At 51.9% G+C, this 21,789-nt stretch overlaps 5 non-coding genes across 5 annotated transcripts; all 5 read left to right on the forward strand.

The window, feature by feature from the left end:
- Window positions 1-2,562: 2,562 nt before the first annotated feature.
- On the forward strand, window positions 2,563-2,636 carry TRNAK-UUU (transfer RNA lysine (anticodon UUU)). Its single transcript has one exon. It is a non-coding gene; the product is annotated as a tRNA-Lys (tRNA).
- Window positions 2,637-4,917: 2,281 nt separating this feature from the next.
- On the forward strand, window positions 4,918-4,991 carry TRNAK-UUU (transfer RNA lysine (anticodon UUU)). The gene has a single exon. It is a non-coding gene; the product is annotated as a tRNA-Lys (tRNA).
- Window positions 4,992-7,711: 2,720 nt separating this feature from the next.
- Window positions 7,712-7,785, forward strand: TRNAK-UUU (transfer RNA lysine (anticodon UUU)). Its single transcript has one exon. It is a non-coding gene; the product is annotated as a tRNA-Lys (tRNA).
- A 2,574-nt stretch (window positions 7,786-10,359) lies between these two features.
- On the forward strand, window positions 10,360-10,433 carry TRNAK-UUU (transfer RNA lysine (anticodon UUU)). Its single transcript has one exon. It is a non-coding gene; the product is annotated as a tRNA-Lys (tRNA).
- A 6,488-nt stretch (window positions 10,434-16,921) lies between these two features.
- On the forward strand, window positions 16,922-16,995 carry TRNAK-UUU (transfer RNA lysine (anticodon UUU)). Its single transcript has one exon. It is a non-coding gene; the product is annotated as a tRNA-Lys (tRNA).
- Window positions 16,996-21,789: the final 4,794 nt, after the last annotated feature.

Below are 21,789 nucleotides of genomic sequence, written 5' to 3' on the forward strand. Positions count from 1 at the left end.
TGTTTTCTTTGGGCTGATAGCTTTGAAGATATGTTCTGATGGTGGTGAGAGTGGAGCAGGACTGTCTCCGTGGCGCAATTGGCTAGCGCGATCGGCTGTTAACCGAAAAATTGGAGGTTCGAGCCCAGCCTTTGGTGGTGCGGCGCTTGTTTTCCTTTGGGCTTATAGCTTTGAAGATATGTTCTGATGGTGGTGAGAGTGGAGCAGGACTGTTTCCGTGGCGCAATTGGCTAGCGCGATCGGCTGTTAACCAAAAATTTTGAGTTTCAAGCCCTCCCGGGAGTGGTGTGTTGCTTTTTTCTTTGTTTGATAGCTTTGAAGATATGCTTTGATGGTGGTGAGAGTTGAGCACGACTGTCTTGGTGGCGCAATTGGCCAGCGCGATCGGCTGTTAACCGAAAGGTTGGAGTTTCGAGCCCATCCGGTGGTGGTGCGGCACTTTTTTTTCTTTAAGCTGTTGGCTTTGAAGATTTGATCTGATGGTGGTGAGAGTGGAGCAGCACTGTCTCCGTGGCGCAATTGGCCAGTGCGATCGGCTGTTAACCGAAAGGTTGGAGATTCGAGCCCACGCGGTGGTGGTGCGGCGCTTTTTTTCTTTGGGCTGATAGCTTTGAAGGTATGTTCTGATAGTGGTGAGAGTGGAGCAGGACTGTCTCCGTGGCGCAATTGGCTAGCGCGATCGGCTGTTAACCAAAAAATTGGAGGTTCGAGCCCACCCGGTGGTGGTGCGGCGCTTTTTTTTCTTTGCGCTGATAGCTTTGAAGGTATGTTCTGATGTTGGTGAGTGTGGAGCAGGAATGTCTCCGTGGCGCAATTGGCTACCGTGATGGGCTGTTAACCGAAAGGTTGGAGTTTCCAGCCCACCCGAAGGTGGTGCGGCGCTTTTTTTTCTTTATGCTGACAGCTTTGGAGATATGTTCTGATGGTGGTGAGAGTGGAGCAGGACTGTCTCCGTGGCGTAATTGGCTAGCGCGATCGGCTGTTAACCAAAACGTTGGAGTTTTGAGCCCTCCCGGGAGTGGTGTGTTGCTTTTTTCTTTGCGCTGATAGCTTTGAAGATATGTTCTGATGGTGGTGAGAGTGAAACAGGGCATTCTCCGTGGCGCAGTTGGCTAGCGCGATCGGCTGTTAACCGAAAGGTTAGAGTTTCGAGCCCACCCGGTGGTGGTGCGGCGCTTTTTTTTCTTTGCGCTAATAGCTTTGAAGATATGTTCTGATGGTGGTGAGAGTGGAGCAGGACTGTCTCCGTGGCGCAATTGGCTAGCGCGATCGGCTGTTAACCGAAAGGTTGGAGTCTCGAGCCTTCTCGGGAGTGGTGTGTGGCTTGTTTCTTTGCGCTGATAGCTTTGAAGATATGTTCTGATGGTGGTGAGAGTGGAACAGGACTGTCTCCGTGGCGCAATTGGCTAGCGCGATCGGCTGTTAACCGAAAGGTTGGAGTTTCGAGCCAACCCGGTGGTGGTGCGGCGCTTGTTTTTCTTTGGGCTGATAGCTTTGAAGATATGTTCTGATGGTGGGGAGAGTGGAGCAGGACTGTCTCCGTGGCACAATTGGCTAGCGCCATCGGCAGTTACCCGATAGGTTGGAGTTTCGAGCCCTCCCGGCAGTGGTGTCTTGCTTTTTTTCTTTGCGCTGATAGCTTTGAAGTTATGTTTAGATGGTGGTGAGAGTGGAGCACGACTGTCTCCGTGGCGCGATTGGCTAGCGCGATCGGCTGTTCACCGAAAGTTTGGAGGTTCGAGCCCACGAGGTGGTGGTGCGGCGCTTTCTTTCTTTGGGGTGGTAGCTTTGAAGTTATGTTCTGATGGTGGTGACAGTGGAGCAGGACTGTCTCCGTGGCGCAATTGGCTAGCGCGATCGGCTGTTAACCAAAAGTTTGGAGTTTCATGCCCTCCCGGGAGTGGTGTGTTGCTTTTTTCTGTGCGCTGATAGCTTTGAAGATATGTTCTGATGGTGGAGAAAGTGGGGCACGACTGTCTCCGTGACGCAATTGGCTAGCGCGATCGGCTGTTAACCTAAAGGTTGGAGTTTCGAGCCCACCTGGTGGTAGTGCGGGGCTTTTCTTTCTTTGGGCTGATAGCTTTAAAGAAATCTGCTGATGGTGGTGAGAGTGGAGCAGGACTGTCTCCGTGGCGCAATTGGCTAGCGCGATCGGCTGTTAACTGATAGGTTGGAGTTTCGAGCCCTCCCGGGAGTGGTGTGTTGCTTTTTTCTTTGCGCTGATAGCTTTGAGATATTTCTGATGGTGGTGAGAGTGGAGCACGACTGTCTCCGTGGCGCGATTGGCTAGCGCGATCAGCTGTTAATCGAAAGGTTTGAGATTCGAGCCCACGCGGTGGTGGTGCGGCGCTTTTTTTCTTTGGGCTGATAGCTTTGAAGGTATGTTCTGATAGTGGTGAGAGTGGAGCAGGACTGTCTCCGTGGCGCAATTGGCTAGCGCGATCGGCTGTTAACCAAAAAATTGGAGGTTCGAGCCCACCCGGTGGTGCTGCGGCGCTTTTTTTTCTTTGCGCTGATAGCTTTGAAGGTATGTTCTGATGTTGGTGAGTATGGAGCAGGAATGTCTCCGTGGCGCAATCGGTTAGCGCGATCGGCTTTTAACCGAAAGGTTGGAGGTTTGAGCCCACCCGGAGACGGTGGGCGCTTTTTTTTCTTTGCGCTATTAGCTTTGAAGATATGTTCTGATGGTGGTAAGAGTGGAGAATGACTGTCTCTGTGGCGCACTTGGCTGGCGCGATCGGCTGTTAACCGAAAGGTTGGAGTTTCGAGCCCACCCGGTGGTGGTGTGGCGCTTGTTTTCTTTGGGCTGATAGCTTTGAAGATATGTTCTGATGGTGGTGAGAGTGGAGCAGGACTGTCTCCGTGGCGCAATTGGCTAGCGCGATCGGCTGTTAACTGAAAAATTGGAGGTTCGAGCCCAGCCTTTGGTGGTGCGGCGCTTGTTTTCCTTTGGGCTTATAGCTTTGAAGATATGTTCTGATGGTGGTGAGAGTGGAGCAGGACTGTTTCCGTGGCGCAATTGGCTAGCGCGATCGGCTGTTAACCAAAAATTTGGAGTTTCAAGCCCTCCCGGGAGTGGTGTGTTGCTTTTTTCTTTGTTTGATAGCTTTGAAGATATGCTTTGATGGTGGTGAGAGTTGAGCACGACTGTCTTGGTGGCGCAATTGGCCAGCGCGATCGGCTGTTAACCGAAAGGTTGGAGTTTCGAGCCCATCCGGTGGTGGTGCGGCACTTTTTTTTCTTTAAGCTGTTGGCTTTGAAGATTTGATCTGATGGTGGTGAGAGTGGAGCAGCACTGTCTCCGTGGCGCAATTGGCCAGCGCGATCGGCTGTTAACCGAAAGGTTGGAGATTCGAGCCCACGCGGTGGTGGTGCGGCGCTTTTTTTCTTTGGGCTGATAGCTTTGAAGGTATGTTCTGATAGTGGTGAGAGTGGAGCAGGACTGTCTCCGTGGCGCAATTGGCTAGCGCGATCGGCTGTTAACCAAAAAATTGGAGGTTCGAGCCCACCCGGTGGTGGTGCGGCGCTTTTTTTTCTTTGCGCTGATAGCTTTGAAGGTATGTTCTGATGTTGGTGAGTGTGGAGCAGGAATGTCTCCGTGGCGCAATTGGCTACCGTGATGGGCTGTTAACCGAAAGGTTGGAGTTTCCAGCCCACCCGAAGGTGGTGCGGCGCTTTTTTTTCTTTATGCTGACAGCTTTGGAGATATGTTCTGATGGTGGTGAGAGTGGAGCAGGACTGTCTCCGTGGCGTAATTGGCTAGCGCGATCGGCTGTTAACCAAAACGTTGGAGTTTTGAGCCCTCCCGGGAGTGGTGTGTTGCTTTTTTCTTTGCGCTGATAGCTTTGAAGATATGTTCTGATGGTGGTGAGAGTGAAACAGGGCATTCTCCGTGGCGCAGTTGGCTAGCGCGATCGGCTGTTAACCGAAAGGTTAGAGTTTCGAGCCCACCCGGTGGTGGTGCGGCGCTTTTTTTTTCTTTGCGCTAATAGCTTTGAAGATATGTTCTGATGGTGGTGAGAGTGGAGCAGGACTGTCTCCGTGGCGCAATTGGCTAGCGCGATCGGCTGTTAACCGAAAGGTTGGAGTCTCGAGCCTTCTCGGGAGTGGTGTGTGGCTTGTTTCTTTGCGCTGATAGCTTTGAAGATATGTTCTGATGGTGGTGAGAGTGGAACAGGACTGTCTCCGTGGCGCAATTGGCTAGCGCGATCGGCTGTTAACCGAAAGGTTGGAGTTTCGAGCCAACCCGGTGGTGGTGCGGCGCTTGTTTTTCTTTGGGCTGATAGCTTTGAAGATATGTTCTGATGGTGGGGAGAGTGGAGCAGGACTGTCTCCGTGGCACAATTGGCTAGCGCCATCGGCAGTTACCCGATAGGTTGGAGTTTCGAGCCCTCCCGGCAGTGGTGTCTTGCTTTTTTTCTTTGCGCTGATAGCTTTGAAGTTATGTTTAGATGGTGGTGAGAGTGGAGCACGACTGTCTCCGTGGCGTGATTGGCTAGCGCGATCGGCTGTTAACCGAAAGTTTGGAGGTTCGAGCCCACGAGGTGGTGGTGCGGCGCTTTCTTTCTTTGGGGTGGTAGCTTTGAAGTTATGTTCTGATGGTGGTGACAGTGGAGCAGGACTGTCTCCGTGGCGCAATTGGCTAGCGCGATCGGCTGTTAACCAAAAGTTTGGAGTTTCATGCCCTCCCGGGAGTGGTGTGTTGCTTTTTTCTGTGCGCTGATAGCTTTGAAGATATGTTCTGATGGTGGAGAAAGTGGGGCACGACTGTCTCCGTGACGCAATTGGCTAGCGCGATCGGCTGTTAACCAAAAAATTGGAGGTTCGAGCCCACCCGGTGGTGCTGCGGCGCTTTTTTTTCTTTGCGCTGATAGCTTTGAAGGTATGTTCTGATGTTGGTGAGTATGGAGCAGGAATGTCTCCGTGGCGCAATCGGTTAGCGCGATCGGCTTTTAACCGAAAGGTTGGAGGTTTGAGCCCACCCGGAGACGGTGGGCGCTTTTTTTTCTTTGCGCTATTAGCTTTGAAGATATGTTCTGATGGTGGTAAGAGTGGAGAATGACTGTCTCTGTGGCGCACTTGGCTGGCGCGATCGGCTGTTAACCGAAAGGTTGGAGTTTCGAGCCCACCCGGTGGTGGTGTGGCGCTTGTTTTCTTTGGGCTGATAGCTTTGAAGATATGTTCTGATGGTGGTGAGAGTGGAGCAGGACTGTCTCCGTGGCGCAATTGGCTAGCGCGATCGGCTGTTAACTGAAAAATTGGAGGTTCGAGCCCAGCCTTTGGTGGTGCGGCGCTTGTTTTCCTTTGGGCTTATAGCTTTGAAGATATGTTCTGATGGTGGTGAGAGTGGAGCAGGACTGTTTCCGTGGCGCAATTGGCTAGCGCGATCGGCTGTTAACCAAAAATTTGGAGTTTCAAGCCCTCCCGGGAGTGGTGTGTTGCTTTTTTCTTTGTTTGATAGCTTTGAAGATATGCTTTGATGGTGGTGAGAGTTGAGCACGACTGTCTTGGTGGCGCAATTGGCCAGCGCGATCGGCTGTTAACCGAAAGGTTGGAGTTTCGAGCCCATCCGGTGGTGGTGCGGCACTTTTTTTTCTTTAAGCTGTTGGCTTTGAAGATTTGATCTGATGGTGGTGAGAGTGGAGCAGCACTGTCTCCGTGGCGCAATTGGCCAGCGCGATCGGCTGTTAACCGAAAGGTTGGAGATTCGAGCCCACGCGGTGGTGGTGCGGCGCTTTTTTTCTTTGGGCTGATAGCTTTGAAGGTATGTTCTGATAGTGGTGAGAGTGGAGCAGGACTGTCTCCGTGGCGCAATTGGCTAGCGCGATCGGCTGTTAACCAAAAAATTGGAGGTTCGAGCCCACCCGGTGGTGGTGCGGCGCTTTTTTTTCTTTGCGCTGATAGCTTTGAAGGTATGTTCTGATGTTGGTGAGTGTGGAGCAGGAATGTCTCCGTGGCGCAATTGGCTACCGTGATGGGCTGTTAACCGAAAGGTTGGAGTTTCCAGCCCACCCGAAGGTGGTGCGGCGCTTTTTTTTCTTTATGCTGACAGCTTTGGAGATATGTTCTGATGGTGGTGAGAGTGGAGCAGGACTGTCTCCGTGGCGTAATTGGCTAGCGCGATCGGCTGTTAACCAAAACGTTGGAGTTTTGAGCCCTCCCGGGAGTGGTGTGTTGCTTTTTTCTTTGCGCTGATAGCTTTGAAGATATGTTCTGATGGTGGTGAGAGTGAAACAGGGCATTCTCCGTGGCGCAGTTGGCTAGCGCGATCGGCTGTTAACCGAAAGGTTAGAGTTTCGAGCCCACCCGGTGGTGGTGCGGCGCTTTTTTTTTCTTTGCGCTAATAGCTTTGAAGATATGTTCTGATGGTGGTGAGAGTGGAGCAGGACTGTCTCCGTGGCGCAATTGGCTAGCGCGATCGGCTGTTAACCGAAAGGTTGGAGTCTCGAGCCTTCTCGGGAGTGGTGTGTGGCTTGTTTCTTTGCGCTGATAGCTTTGAAGATATGTTCTGATGGTGGTGAGAGTGGAACAGGACTGTCTCCGTGGCGCAATTGGCTAGCGCGATCGGCTGTTAACCGAAAGGTTGGAGTTTCGAGCCAACCCGGTGGTGGTGCGGCGCTTGTTTTTCTTTGGGCTGATAGCTTTGAAGATATGTTCTGATGGTGGGGAGAGTGGAGCAGGACTGTCTCCGTGGCACAATTGGCTAGCGCCATCGGCAGTTACCCGATAGGTTGGAGTTTCGAGCCCTCCCGGCAGTGGTGTCTTGCTTTTTTTCTTTGCGCTGATAGCTTTGAAGTTATGTTTAGATGGTGGTGAGAGTGGAGCACGACTGTCTCCGTGGCGCGATTGGCTAGCGCGATCGGCTGTTAACCGAAAGTTTGGAGGTTCGAGCCCACGAGGTGGTGGTGCGGCGCTTTCTTTCTTTGGGGTGGTAGCTTTGAAGTTATGTTCTGATGGTGGTGACAGTGGAGCAGGACTGTCTCCGTGGCGCAATTGGCTAGCGCGATCGGCTGTTAACCAAAAGTTTGGAGTTTCATACCCTCCCGGGAGTGGTGTGTTGCTTTTTTCTGTGCGCTGATAGCTTTGAAGATATGTTCTGATGGTGGAGAAAGTGGGGCACGACTGTCTCCGTGACGCAATTGGCTAGCGCGATCGGCTGTTAACCTAAAGGTTGGAGTTTCGAGCCCACCTGGTGGTAGTGCGGGGCTTTTCTTTCTTTGGGCTGATAGCTTTGAAGAAATCTGCTGATGGTGGTGAGAGTGGAGCAGGACTGTCTCCGTGGCGCAATTGGCTAGCGCGATCGGCTGTTAACTGATAGGTTGGAGTTTCGAGCCCTCCCGGGAGTGGTGTGTTGCTTTTTTCTTTGCGCTGATAGCTTTGAGATATTTCTGATGGTGGTGAGAGTGGAGCACGACTGTCTCCGTGGCGCGATTGGCTAGCGCGATCAGCTGTTAATCGAAAGGTTTGAGATTCGAGCCCACGCGGTGGTGGTGCGGCGCTTTTTTTCTTTGGGCTGATAGCTTTGAAGGTATGTTCTGATAGCGGTGAGAGTGGAGCAGGACTGTCTCCGTGGCGCAATTGGCTAGCGCGATCGGCTGTTAACCAAAAAATTGGAGGTTCGAGCCCACCCGGTGGTGCTGCGGCGCTTTTTTTTCTTTGCGCTGATAGCTTTGAAGGTATGTTCTGATGTTGGTGAGTATGGAGCAGGAATGTCTCCGTGGCGCAATCGGTTAGCGCGATCGGCTTTTAACCGAAAGGTTGGAGGTTTGAGCCCACCCGGAGACGGTGGGCGCTTTTTTTTCTTTGCGCTATTAGCTTTGAAGATATGTTCTGATGGTGGTAAGAGTGGAGAATGACTGTCTCTGTGGCGCACTTGGCTAGCGCGATCGGCTGTTAACCGAAAGGTTGGAGTTTCGAGCCCACCCGGTGGTGATGCGGCGCTTGTTTTCTTTGGGCTGATAGCTTTGAAGATATGTTCTGATGGTGGTGAGAGTGGAGCAGGACTGTCTCCGTGGCGCAATTGGCTAGCGCGATCGGCTGTTAACCAAAAGTTTGAAGTTTCATGCCCTCCCGGGAGTGGTGTGTTGCTTTTTTCTGTGCGCTGATAGCTTTGAAGATATGTTCTGATGGTGGAGAAAGTGGGGCACGACTGTCTCCGTGACGCAATTGGCTAGCGCGATCGGCTGTTAACCTAAAGGTTGGAGTTTCGAGCCCACCTGGTGGTAGTGCGGGGCTTTTCTTTCTTTGGGCTGATAGCTTTGAAGATATGTGCTGATGGTGCTGAGAGTGGAGCAGGACTGTCTCCGTGGCACAATTGGCTAGCGCGATCGGCTGTTAACTGATAGGTTGGAGTTTCGAGCCCTCCCGGGAGTGGTGTGTTGCTTTTTTCTTTGCGCTGATAGCTTTGAAGGTATGTTCTTATAGTGGTGAGAGTGGAGCAGGACTGTCTCCGTGGCGCAATTGGCTAGCGCGATCGGCTGTTAACCAAAAAATTGGAGGTTCGAGCCCACCCGGTGGTGGTGCGGCGCTTTTTTTTCTTTGCGCTGATAGCTTTGAAGGTATGTTCTGATGTTGGTGAGTGTGGAGCAGGAATGTCTCCGTGGCGCAATTGGCTACCGTGATGGGCTGTTAACCGAAAGGTTGGAGTTTCCAGCCCACCCGAAGGTGGTGCGGCGCTTTTTTTTCTTTATGCTGACAGCTTTGGAGATATGTTCTGATAGTGGTGAGAGTGGAGCAGGACTGTCTCCGTGGCGTAATTGGCTAGCGCGATCGGCTGTTAACCAAAACGTTGGAGTTTTGAGCCCTCCCGGGAGTGGTGTGTTGCTTTTTTCTTTGCGCTGATAGCTTTGAAGATATGTTCTGATGGTGGTGAGAGTGAAACAGGGCATTCTCCGTGGCGCAGTTGGCTAGCGCGATCGGCTGTTAACCGAAAGGTTAGAGTTTCGAGCCCACCCGGTGGTGGTGCGGCGCTTTTTTTTTCTTTGCGCTAATAGCTTTGAAAATATGTTCTGATGGTGGTGAGAGTGGAGCAGGACTGTCTCCGTGGCGCAATTGGCTAGCGCGATCGGCTGTTAACCGAAAGGTTGGAGTCTCGAGCCTTCTCGGGAGTGGTGTGTGGCTTGTTTCTTTGCGCTGATAGCTTTGAAGATATGTTCTGATGGTGGTGAGAGTGGAACAGGACTGTCTCCGTGGCGCAATTGGCTAGCGCGATCGGCTGTTAACCGAAAGGTTGGAGTTTCGAGCCAACCCGGTGGTGGTGCGGCGCTTGTTTTTCTTTGGGCTGATAGCTTTGAAGATATGTTCTGATGGTGGGGAGAGTGGAGCAGGACTGTCTCCGTGGCACAATTGGCTAGCGCCATCGGCAGTTACCCGATAGGTTGGAGTTTCGAGCCCTCCCGGCAGTGGTGTCTTGCTTTTTTTCTTTGCGCTGATAGCTTTGAAGTTATGTTTAGATGGTGGTGAGAGTGGAGCACGACTGTCTCCGTGGCGCGATTGGCTAGCGCGATCGGCTGTTAACCGAAAGGTTAGAGTTTCGAGCCCACCCGGTGGTGGTGCGGCGCTTTTTTTTTCTTTGCGCTAATAGCTTTGAAGATATGTTCTGATGGTGGTGAGAGTGGAGCAGGACTGTCTCCGTGGCGCAATTGGCTAGCGCGATCGGCTGTTAACCGAAAGGTTGGAGTCTCGAGCCTTCTCGGGAGTGGTGTGTGGCTTGTTTCTTTGCGCTGATAGCTTTGAAGATATGTTCTGATGGTGGTGAGAGTGGAACAGGACTGTCTCCGTGGCGCAATTGGCTAGCGCGATCGGCTGTTAACCGAAAGGTTGGAGTTTCGAGCCAACCCGGTGGTGGTGCGGCGCTTGTTTTTCTTTGGGCTGATAGCTTTGAAGATATGTTCTGATGGTGGGGAGAGTGGAGCAGGACTGTCTCCGTGGCACAATTGGCTAGCGCCATCGGCAGTTACCCGATAGGTTGGAGTTTCGAGCCCTCCCGGGAGTGGTGTGTTGCTTTTTTCTTTGCGCTGATAGCTTTGAGATATTTCTGATGGTGGTGAGAGTGGAGCACGACTGTCTCCGTGGCGCGATTGGCTAGCGCGATCAGCTGTTAATCGAAAGGTTTGAGATTCGAGCCCACGCGGTGGTGGTGCGGCGCTTTTTTTCTTTGGGCTGATAGCTTTGAAGGTATGTTCTGATAGCGGTGAGAGTGGAGCAGGACTGTCTCCGTGGCGCAATTGGCTAGCGCGATCGGCTGTTAACCAAAAAATTGGAGGTTCGAGCCCACCCGGTGGTGCTGCGGCGCTTTTTTTTCTTTGCGCTGATAGCTTTGAAGGTATGTTCTGATGTTGGTGAGTATGGAGCAGGAATGTCTCCGTGGCGCAATCGGTTAGCGCGATCGGCTTTTAACCGAAAGGTTGGAGGTTTGAGCCCACCCGGAGACGGTGGGCGCTTTTTTTTCTTTGCGCTATTAGCTTTGAAGATATGTTCTGATGGTGGTAAGAGTGGAGAATGACTGTCTCTGTGGCGCACTTGGCTAGCGCGATCGGCTGTTAACCGAAAGGTTGGAGTTTCGAGCCCACCCGGTGGTGATGCGGCGCTTGTTTTCTTTGGGCTGATAGCTTTGAAGATATGTTCTGATGGTGGTGAGAGTGGAGCAGGACTGTCCCCGTGGCGCAATTGGCTAGCGCGATCGGCTGTTAACCGAAAAATTGGAGGTTCTAGCCCAGCCTTTGGTGGTGCGGCGCTTGTTTTCCTTTGGGCTTATAGCTTTGAAGATATGTTCTGATGGTGGTGAGAGTGGGGCACGACTGTCTCCGTGACGCAATTGGCTAGCGCGATCGGCTGTTAACCTAAAGGTTGGAGTTTCGAGCCCACCTGGTGGTAGTGCGGGGCTTTTCTTTCTTTGGGCTGATAGCTTTGAAGATATGTGCTGATGGTGCTGAGAGTGGAGCAGGACTGTCTCCATGGCACAATTGGCTAGCGCGATCGGCTGTTAACTGATAGGTTGGAGTTTCGAGCCCTCCCGGGAGTGGTGTGTTGCTTTTTTCTTTGCGCTGATAGCTTTGAGATATTTCTGATGGTGGTGAGAGTGGAGCACGACTGTCTCCGTGGCGCGATTGGCTAGCGCGATCGGCTGTTAATCGAAAGGTTTGAGATTCGAGCCCACGGGGTGGTGGTGCGGCGCTTTTTTTCTTTGGGCTGATAGCTTTGAAGGTATGTTCTGATAGTGGTGAGAGTGGAGCAGGACTGTCTCCGTGGCGCAATTGGCTAGCGCGATCGGCTGTTAACCAAAAAATTGGAGGTTCGAGCCCACCCGGTGGTGCTGCGGCGCTTTTTTTTTCTTTGCGCTGATAGCTTTGAAGGTATGTTCTGATGTTGGTGAGTATGGAGCAGGAATGTCTCCGTGGCGCAATTGGCTAGCGCGATCGGCTTTTAACCGAAAGGTTGGAGGTTTGAGCCCACCCGGAGACGGTGGGCGCTTTTTTTTCTTTGCGCTATTAGCTTTGAAGGTATGTTCTGATGGTGGTAAGAGTGGAGAATGACTGTCTCTGTGGCGCACTTGGCTGGCGCGATCGGCTGTTAACCGAAAGGTTGGAGTTTCGAGCCCACCCGGTGGTGGTGCGGCGCTTGTTTTCTTTGGGCTGATAGCTTTGAAGATATGTTCTGATGGTGGTGAGAGTGGAGCAGGACTGTCCCCGTGGCGCAATTGGCTAGCGCGATCGGCTGTTAACCGAAAAATTGGAGGTTCTAGCCCAGCCTTTGGTGGTGCGGCGCTTGTTTTCCTTTGGGCTTATAGCTTTGAAGATATGTTCTGATGGTGGTGATAGTGGAGCAGGACTGTTTCCGTGGCGCAATTGGCTAGCGCGATCGGCTGTTAACCAAAAATTTGGAGTTTCAAGCCCTCCCGGGAGTGGTGTGTTGCTTTTTTCTTTGTTTGATAGCTTTGAAGATATGCTTTGATGGTGGTGAGAGTTGAGCACGACTGTCTTGGTGGCGCAATTGGCCAGCGCGATCGGCTGTTAACCGAAAGGTTGGAGTTTCGAGCCCATCCGGTGGTGGTGCGGCACTTTTTTTTCTTTAAGCTGATGGCTTTGAAGATTTGATCTGATGGTGTTGAGAGTGGAGCAGCACTGTCTCCGTGGCGCAATTGGCCAGCGCGATCGGCTGTTAACCGAAAGGTTGGAGTTTCGAGCCCACCCGGTGGTGATGCGGCGCTTGTTTTCTTTGGGCTGATAGCTTTGAAGATATGTTCTGATGGTGGTGAGAGTGGAGCAGGACTGTCCCCGTGGCGCAATTGGCTAGCGCGATCGGCTGTTAACCGAAAAATTGGAGGTTCTAGCCCAGCCTTTGGTGGTGCGGCGCTTGTTTTCCTTTGGGCTTATAGCTTTGAAGATATGTTCTGATGGTGGTGAGAGTGGGGCACGACTGTCTCCGTGACGCAATTGGCTAGCGCGATCGGCTGTTAACCTAAAGGTTGGAGTTTCGAGCCCACCTGGTGGTAGTGCGGGGCTTTTCTTTCTTTGGGCTGATAGCTTTGAAGATATGTGCTGATGGTGCTGAGAGTGGAGCAGGACTGTCTCCATGGCACAATTGGCTAGCGCGATCGGCTGTTAACTGATAGGTTGGAGTTTCGAGCCCTCCCGGGAGTGGTGTGTTGCTTTTTTCTTTGCGCTGATAGCTTTGAGATATTTCTGATGGTGGTGAGAGTGGAGCACGACTGTCTCCGTGGCGCGATTGGCTAGCGCGATCGGCTGTTAATCGAAAGGTTTGAGATTCGAGCCCACGGGGTGGTGGTGCGGCGCTTTTTTTCTTTGGGCTGATAGCTTTGAAGGTATGTTCTGATAGTGGTGAGAGTGGAGCAGGACTGTCTCCGTGGCGCAATTGGCTAGCGCGATCGGCTGTTAACCAAAAAATTGGAGGTTCGAGCCCACCCGGTGGTGCTGCGGCGCTTTTTTTTTCTTTGCGCTGATAGCTTTGAAGGTATGTTCTGATGTTGGTGAGTATGGAGCAGGAATGTCTCCGTGGCGCAATTGGCTAGCGCGATCGGCTTTTAACCGAAAGGTTGGAGGTTTGAGCCCACCCGGAGACGGTGGGCGCTTTTTTTTCTTTGCGCTATTAGCTTTGAAGGTATGTTCTGATGGTGGTAAGAGTGGAGAATGACTGTCTCTGTGGCGCACTTGGCTGGCGCGATCGGCTGTTAACCGAAAGGTTGGAGTTTCGAGCCCACCCGGTGGTGGTGCGGCGCTTGTTTTCTTTGGGCTGATAGCTTTGAAGATATGTTCTGATGGTGGTGAGAGTGGAGCAGGACTGTCCCCGTGGCGCAATTGGCTAGCGCGATCGGCTGTTAACCGAAAAATTGGAGGTTCTAGCCCAGCCTTTGGTGGTGCGGCGCTTGTTTTCCTTTGGGCTTATAGCTTTGAAGATATGTTCTGATGGTGGTGATAGTGGAGCAGGACTGTTTCCGTGGCGCAATTGGCTAGCGCGATCGGCTGTTAACCAAAAATTTGGAGTTTCAAGCCCTCCCGGGAGTGGTGTGTTGCTTTTTTCTTTGTTTGATAGCTTTGAAGATATGCTTTGATGGTGGTGAGAGTTGAGCACGACTGTCTTGGTGGCGCAATTGGCCAGCGCGATCGGCTGTTAACCGAAAGGTTGGAGTTTCGAGCCCATCCGGTGGTGGTGCGGCACTTTTTTTTCTTTAAGCTGATGGCTTTGAAGATTTGATCTGATGGTGTTGAGAGTGGAGCAGCACTGTCTCCGTGGCGCAATTGGCCAGCGCGATCGGCTGTTAACCGAAAGGTTGGAGATTCGAGCCCACGCGGTGGTGGTGCGGCGCTTTTTTTCTTTGGGCTGATAGCTTTGAAGGTATGTTCCGATAGTGGTGAGAGTGGAGCAGGACTGTCTCCGTGGCGCAATTGGCTAGCGCGATCGGCTGTTAACCAAAAAATTGGAGGTTCGAGCCCACCCGGTGGTGGTGCGGCGCTTTTTTTTTCTTTGCGCTGATAGCTTTGAAGGTATGTTCTGATGTTGGTGAGTGTGGAGCAGGAATGTCTCCGTGGCGCAATTGGCTACCGTGATGGGCTGTTAACCGAAAGGTTGGAGTTTCGAGCCCACCCGAAGGTGGTGCGGCGCTTTTTTTTCTTTATGCTGACAGCTTTGGAGATATGTTCTGATGGTGGTGAGAGTGGAGCAGGACTGTCTCCGTGGCGTAATTGGCTAGCGCGATCGGCTGTTAACCAAAACGTTGGAGTTTTGAGCCCTCCCGGGAGTGGTGTGTTGCTTTTTTCTTTGCGCTGATAGCTTTGAAGATATGTTCTGATGGTGGTGAGAGTGAAACAGGGCATTCTCCGTGGCGCAGTTGGCTAGCGCGATCGGCTGTTAACCGAAAGGTTAGAGTTTCGCCATGGTCAGTTGCTTCGCAGCTGCTGGGGACTGAGGGCCGTGAGTTATTCAGTAGAAATATCAGCCGTCATGCAAACACTGCGGAATCAGGGCGTAGATGAAGTATATATAAACATTCTGGAAGAAATCTACAGGGGATCAACTGCTACCATAGTGCTTCATAAAGAAAGCAACAGAATACCAATCAAGAAGGGTGTAAGGCAGGGGGACACAATTTCCCCAATGCTATTTACCGCGTGCTTACAGGAGGTTTTCAGAAGCCTAGAATGGGAACAGTTAGGGATAAGAGTCAATGGAGAATACCTTAGTAACCTGCGCTTCGCCGATGACATTGCATTGCTGAGTAACTCGGGGGACGAATTGCAACTCATGATTACGGAGCTAGACAAGGAGAGCAGAAAGGTGGGTCTTAAAATTAATCTGCAGAAAACGAAAGTAATGTACAACAACCTCGGCAAGGAGCAGCGCTTCGAGATAGGTAATAGTGCACTTGAAGTTGTAAAAGACTGTGTCTACTTAGGGCAGGTAATAACCGCAGAGCCGAACCACGAGATTGAAGTAACTAGAAGAATAAGAATGGGGTGGAGCACATTTGGCAAGCACTCTCAAATTATGACAGGTAGTTTGCCACTATCCCTCAAGAGGAAGGTGTATAACAGCTGTATCTTGCCGGTACTTAGCTACGGAGCAGAAACCTGGAGACTTACAAAGAGGGTTCAGCTTAAATTGAGGACGACGCAGCGAGCAATGGAAAGAAAAATGGTAGGTGTAACCTTAAGAGACAAGAAGAGAGCAGAGTGGATTAGGGAACAAACGGGGGTTAAGGATATCATAGCTGAAATCAAGAAGAAGAAATGGACATGGGCAGGGCATGTAGCGCGTAGACAGGATAACCGCTGGTCATTAAGGGTAACTGACTGGATTCCCAGAGAAGGGAAGCGGGTTAGGGGGAGACAGAAGGTTAGGTGGGCAGATGAGATTAAGAAGTTTGCGGGTATAAATTGGCAGCAGCAAGCACAGGACCGGGTTAACTGGCGGAACATGGGAGAGGCCTTTGTCCTGCAGTGGACGTAGTCAGGCTGATGATGATGATGATGATGATGATGATAGAGTTTCGAGCCCACCCGGTGGTGGTGCGGCGCTTTTTTTTTCTTTGCGCTAATAGCTTTGAAGATATGTTCTGATGGTGGTGAGAGTGGAGCAGGACTGTCTCCGTGGCGCAATTGGCTAGCGCGATCGGCTGTTAACCGAAAGGTTGGAGTCTCGAGCCTTCTCGGCAGTTGTGTGTGGCTTGTTTCTTATCGCTGATAGCTTTGAAGATATGTTCTGATGGTGGTGAGAGTGGAACAGGACTGTCTCCGTGGCGCAATTGGCTAGCGCGATCGGCTGTTAACCGAAAGGTTGGAGTTTCGAGCCAACCCGGTGGTGGTGCGGCGCTTGTTTTTCTTTGGGCTGATAGCTTTGAAGATATGTTCTGATGGTGGGGAGAGTGGAGCAGGACTGTCTCCGTGGCACAATTGGCTAGCGCCATCGGCAGTTACCCGATAGGTTGGAGTTTCGAGCCCTCCCGGCAGTGGTGTCTTGCTTTTTTTCTTTGCGCTGATAGCTTTGAAGTTATGTTTAGATGGTGGTGAGAGTGGAGCACGACTGTCTCCGTGGCGCGATTGGCTAGCGCGATCGGCTGTTAACCGAAAGTTTGGAGGTTCGAGCCCACGAGGTGGTGGTGCGGTGCTTTCTTTCTTTGGGGTGGTAGCTTTGAAGTTATGTTCTGATGGTGGTGACAGTGGAGCAGGACTGTCTCCGTGGCGCAATTGGCCAGCGCGATCGGCTGTTAACCAAAAGTTTGGAGTTTCATGCCCTCCCGGGAGTGGTGTGTTGCTTTTTTCTGTGCGCTGATAGCTTTGAAGATATGTTCTGATGGTGGAGAAAGTGGGGCACGACTGTCTCCGTGACGCAATTGGCTAGCGCGATCAGCTGTTAACCTAAAGTTTGGAGTTTCGAGCCCACCTGGTGGTAGTGCGGGGCTTTTCTTTCTTTGGGCTGATAGCTTTGAAGAAATCTGCTGATGGTGGTGAGAGTGGAGCAGGACTGTCTCCGTGGCGCAATTGGCTAGCGCGATCGGCTGTTAACTGATAGGTTGGAGTTTCGAGCCCTCCCGGGAGTGGTGTGTTGCTTTTTTCTTTGCGCTGATAGCTTTGAGATATTTCTGATGGTGGTGAGAGTGGAGCACGACTGTCTCCGTGGCGCGATTGGCTAGCGCGATCAGCTGTTAATCGAAAGGTTTGAGATTCGAGCCCACGCGGTGGTGGTGCGGCGCTTTTTTTCTTTGGGCTGATAGCTTTGAAGGTATGTTCTGATAGTGGTGAGAGTGGAGCAGGACTGTCTCCGTGGCGCAATTGGCTAGCGCGATCGGCTGTTAACCAAAAAATTGGAGGTTCGAGCCCACCCGGTGGTGCTGCGGCGCTTTTTTTTTCTTTGCGCTGATAGCTTTGAAGGTATGTTCTGATGTTGGTGAGTATGGAGCAGGAATGTCTCCGTGGCGCAATTGGTTAGCGCGATCGGCTTTTAACCGAAAGGTTGGAGGTTTGAGCCCACCCGGAGACGGTGGGCGCTTTTTTTTCTTTGCGCTATTAGCTTTGAAGATATGTTCTGATGGTGGTAAGAGTGGAGAATGACTGTCTCTGTGGCGCACTTGGCTAGCGCGATCGGCTGTTAACCGAAAGGTTGGAGTTTCGAGCCCACCCGGTGGTGATGCGGCGCTTGTTTTCTTTGGGCTGATAGCTTTGAAGATATGTTCTGATGGTGGTGAGAGTGGAGCAGGACTGTCTCCGTGGCGCAATTGGCTAGCGCGATCGGCTGTTAACCAAAAGTTTGAAGTTTCATGCCCTCCCGGGAGTGGTGTGTTGCTTTTTTCTGTGCGCTGATAGCTTTGAAGATATGTTCTGATGGTGGAGAAAGTGGGGCACGACTGTCTCCGTGACGCAATTGGCTAGCGCGATCGGCTGTTAACCTAAAGGTTGGAGTTTCGAGCCCACCTGGTGGTAGTGCGGGGCTTTTCTTTCTTTGGGCTGATAGCTTTGAAGATATGTGCTGATGGTGGTGAGAGTGGAGCAGGACTGTCTCCGTGGCGCAATTGGCTAGCGCGATCGGCTGTTAACTGATAGGTTGGAGTTTCGAGCCCTCCCGGGAGTGGTGTGTTGCTTTTTTCTTTGCACTGATAGCTTTGAGATATTTCTGATGGTGGTGAGAGTGGAGCACGACTGTCTCCGTGGCGCGATTGGCTAGCGCGATCGGCTGTTAATCGAAAGGTTTGAGATTCGAGCCCACGCGGTGGTGGTGCGGCGCTTTTTTTCTTTGGGCTGATAGCTTTGAAGGTATGTTCTGATAGTGGTGAGAGTGGAGCAGGACTGTCTCCGTGGCGCAATTGGCTAGCGCGATCGGCTGTTAACCAAAAAATTGGAGGTTCGAGCCCACCCGGTGGTGCTGCGGCGCTTTTTTTTTCTTTGCGCTGATAGCTTTGAAGGTATGTTCTGATGTTGGTGAGTATGGAGCAGGAATGTCTCCGTGGCGCAATTGGCTAGCGCGATCGGCTTTTAACCGAAAGGTTGGAGGTTTGAGCCCACCCGGAGACGGTGGGCGCTTTTTTTTCTTTGCGCTATTAGCTTTGAAGGTATGTTCTGATGGTGGTAAGAGTGGAGAATGACTGTCTCTGTGGCGCACTTGGCTGGCGCGATCGGCTGTTAACCGAAAGGTTGGAGTTTCGAGCCCACCCGGTGGTGGTGCGGCGCTTGTTTTCTTTGGGCTGATAGCTTTGAAGATATGTTCTGATGGTGGTGAGGGTGGAGCAGGACTAACTCCGTGGCGCAATTGGCTAGCGCGATCGGCTGTTAACCGAAAAATTGGAGGTTCTAGCCCAGCCTTTGGTGGTGCGGCGCTTGTTTTCCTTTGGGCTTATAGCTTTGAAGATATGTTCTGATGGAGGTGAGAGTGGAGCAGGACTGTTTCCGTGGCGCAATTGGCTAGCGCGATCGGCTGTTAACCAAAAATTTGGAGTTTCAAGCCCTCCCGGGAGTGGTGTGTTGCTTTTTTCTTTGTTTGATAGCTTTGAAGATATGCTTTGATGGTGGTGAGAGTTGAGCACGACTGTCTTGGTGGCGCAATTGGCCAGCGCGATCGGCTGTTAACCGAAAGGTTGGAGTTTCGAGCCCATCCGGTGGTGGTGCGGCACTTTTTTTTCTTTAAGCTGATGGCTTTGAAGATTTGATCTGATGGTGGTGAGAGTGGAGCAGCACTGTCTCCGTGGCGCAATTGGCCAGCGCGATCGGCTGTTAACCGAAAGGTTGGAGATTCGAGCCCACGCGGTGGTGGTGCGGCGCTTTTTTTCTTTGGGCTGATAGCTTTGAAGGTATGTTCCGATAGTGGTGAGAGTGGAGCAGGACTGTCTCCGTGGCGCAATTGGCTAGCGCGATCGGCTGTTAACCAAAAAATTGGAGGTGCGAGCCCACCCGGTGGTGGTGCGGCGCTTTTTTTTTCTTTGCGCTGATAGCTTTGAAGGTATGTTCTGATGTTGGTGAGTGTGGAGCAGGAATGTCTCCGTGGCGCAATTGGCTACCGTGATGGGCTGTTAACCGAAAGGTTGGAGTTTCGAGCCCACCCGAAGGTGGTGCGGCGCTTTTTTTTCTTTATGCTGACAGCTTTGGAGATATGTTCTGATGGTGGTGAGAGTGGGGCAGGACTGTCTCCGTGGCGTAATTGGCTAGCGCGATCGGCTGTTAACCAAAACGTTGGAGTTTTGAGCCCTCCCGGGAGTGGTGTGTTGCTTTTTTCTTTGCGCTGATAGCTTTGAAGATATGTTCTGATGGTGGTGAGAGTGAAACAGGGCATTCTCCGTGGCGCAGTTGGCTAGCGCGATCGGCTGTTAACCGAAAGGTTAGAGTTTCGAGCCCACCCGGTGGTGGTGCGGCGCTTTTTTTTTCTTTGCGCTAATAGCTTTGAAGATATGTTCTGATGGTGGTGAGAGTGGAGCAGGACTGTCTCCGTGGCGCAATTGGCTAGCGCGATCGGCTGTTAACCGAAAGGTTGGAGTCTCGAGCCTTCTCGGCAGTTGTGTGTGGCTTGTTTCTTTGCGCTGATAGCTTTGAAGATATGTTCTGATGGTGGTGAGAGTGGAACAGGACTGTCTCCGTGGAGCAATTGGCTAGCGCGATCGGCTGTTAACCGAAAGGTTGGAGTTTCGAGCCAACCCGGTGGTGGTGCGGCGCTTGTTTTTCTTTGGGCTGATAGCTTTGAAGATATGTTCTGATGGTGGGGAGAGTGGAGCAGGACTGTCTCCGTGGCACAATTGGCTAGCGCCATCGGCAGTTACCCGATAGGTTGGAGTTTCGAGCCCTCCCGGCAGTGGTGTCTTGCTTTTTTTCTTTGCGCTGATAGCTTTGAAGTTATGTTTAGATGGTGGTGAGAGTGGAGCACGACTGTCTCCGTGGCGCGATTGGCTAGCGCGATCGGCTGTTAACCGAAAGTTTGGAGGTTCGAGCCCACGAGGTGGTGGTGCGGCGCTTTCTTTCTTTGGGGTGGTAGCTTTGAAGTTATGTTCTGATGGTGGTGACAGTGGAGCAGGACTGTCTCCATGGCGCAATTGGCTAGCGCGATCGGCTGTTAACCAAAAGTTTGGAGTTTCATGCCCTCCCGGGAGTGGTGTGTTGCTTTTTTCTGTGCGCTGATAGCTTTGAAGATATGTTCTGATGGTGGAGAAAGTGGGGCACGACTGTCTCCGTGACGCAATTGGCTAGCGCGATCGGCTGTTAACCTAAAGGTTGGAGTTTCGAGCCCACCTGGTGGTAGTGCGGGGCTTTTCTTTCTTTGGGCTGATAGCTTTGAAGAAATCTGCTGATGGTGGTGAGAGTGGAGCAGGACTGTCTCCGTGGCGCAATTGGCTAGCGCGATCGGCTGTTAACTGATAGGTTGGAGTTTCGAGCCCTCCCGGGAGTGGTGTGTTGCTTTTTTCTTTGCGCTGATAGCTTTGAGATATTTCTGATGGTGGTGAGAGTGGAGCACGACTGTCTCCGTGGCGCGATTGGCTAGCGCGATCAGCTGTTAATCGAAAGGTTTGAGATTCGAGCCCACGCGGTGGTGGTGCGGCGCTTTTTTTCTTTGGGCTGATAGCTTTGAAGGTATGTTCTGATAGTGGTGAGAGTGGAGCAGGACTGTCTCCGTGGCGCAATTGGCTAGCGCGATCGGCTGTTAACCAAAAAATTGGAGTTTCGAGCCCACCCGGTGGTGCTGCGGCGCTTTTTTTTCTTTGCGCTGATAGCTTTGAAGGTATGTTCTGATGTTGGTGAGTATGGAGCAGGAATGTCTCCGTGGCGCAATTGGCTAGCGCGATCGGCTTTTAACCGAAAGGTTGGAGGTTTGAGCCCACCCGGAGACGGTGGGCGCTTTTTTTTCTTTGCGCTATTAGCTTTGAAGATATGTTCTGATGGTGGTAAGAGTGGAGAATGACTGTCTCTGTGGCGCACTTGGCTAGCGCGATCGGCTGTTAACCGAAAGGTTGGAGTTTCGAGCCCACCCGGTGGTGGTGCGGCGCTTGTTTTCTTTGGGCTGATAGCTTTGAAGATATGTTCTGATGGTGGTGAGAGTGGAGCAGGACTGTCTCCGTGGCGCAATTGGCTAGCGCGATCGGCTGTTAACCGAAAAATTGGAGGTTCGAGCCCAGCCTTTGGTGGTGCGGCGCTTGTTTTCCTTTGGGCTTATAGCTTTGAAGATATGTTCTGATGGTGGTGAGAGTGGAGCAGGACTGTTTCCGTGGCGCAATTGGCTAGCGCGATCGGCTGTTAACCAAAAATTTGGAGTTTCAAGCCCTCCCGGGAGTGGTTTGTTGCTTTTTTATTTGTTTGATAGCTTTGAAGATATGTTCTGATGGTGGTGAGAGTGGAGCACGACTATCTGTGTGGCGCAATTGGCTAGCGCCATCGGCTGTTAACCGAAAGGTTGGAGGGTCGAGCCCTTCCCGGAGTGGTGTGTTGCTTTTTCTTTGGGCTGATAGCTTTGAAGATAAGTTCTGATGGTGGTGAGAGTGGAGCAGGACTGTCTCCGTGGCGCAATGGGCTGGCGCAATAGGCTATCGCGATCGGCTGTTAACCGAAAGGTTGGAGGTTTGAGCCCACCCGGCGATGGTGGGTCGCTTTTTTTTCTTTGCGCTATTAGCTTTGAAGATATGTCATGATGGTGGTGAGAGTTGAGCACGACTGTCTTGGTGGCGCAATTGGCCAGCGCGATCGGCTGTTAACCGAAAGGTTGGAGTTTTGAGCCCACCCGGTCGTGGTGCGGCACTTTTTTTTCTTTGGGCTGATGGCTTTGAAGATTTGATCTGATGGTGGTGAGAGTGGAGCAGCACTGTCT

Source organism: Rhipicephalus microplus, chromosome 9, assembly GCF_043290135.1.
Source record: "Rhipicephalus microplus isolate Deutch F79 chromosome 9, USDA_Rmic, whole genome shotgun sequence".
In the NCBI taxonomy this organism is placed as follows: Eukaryota; Metazoa; Arthropoda; class Arachnida; order Ixodida; family Ixodidae; genus Rhipicephalus; species Rhipicephalus microplus.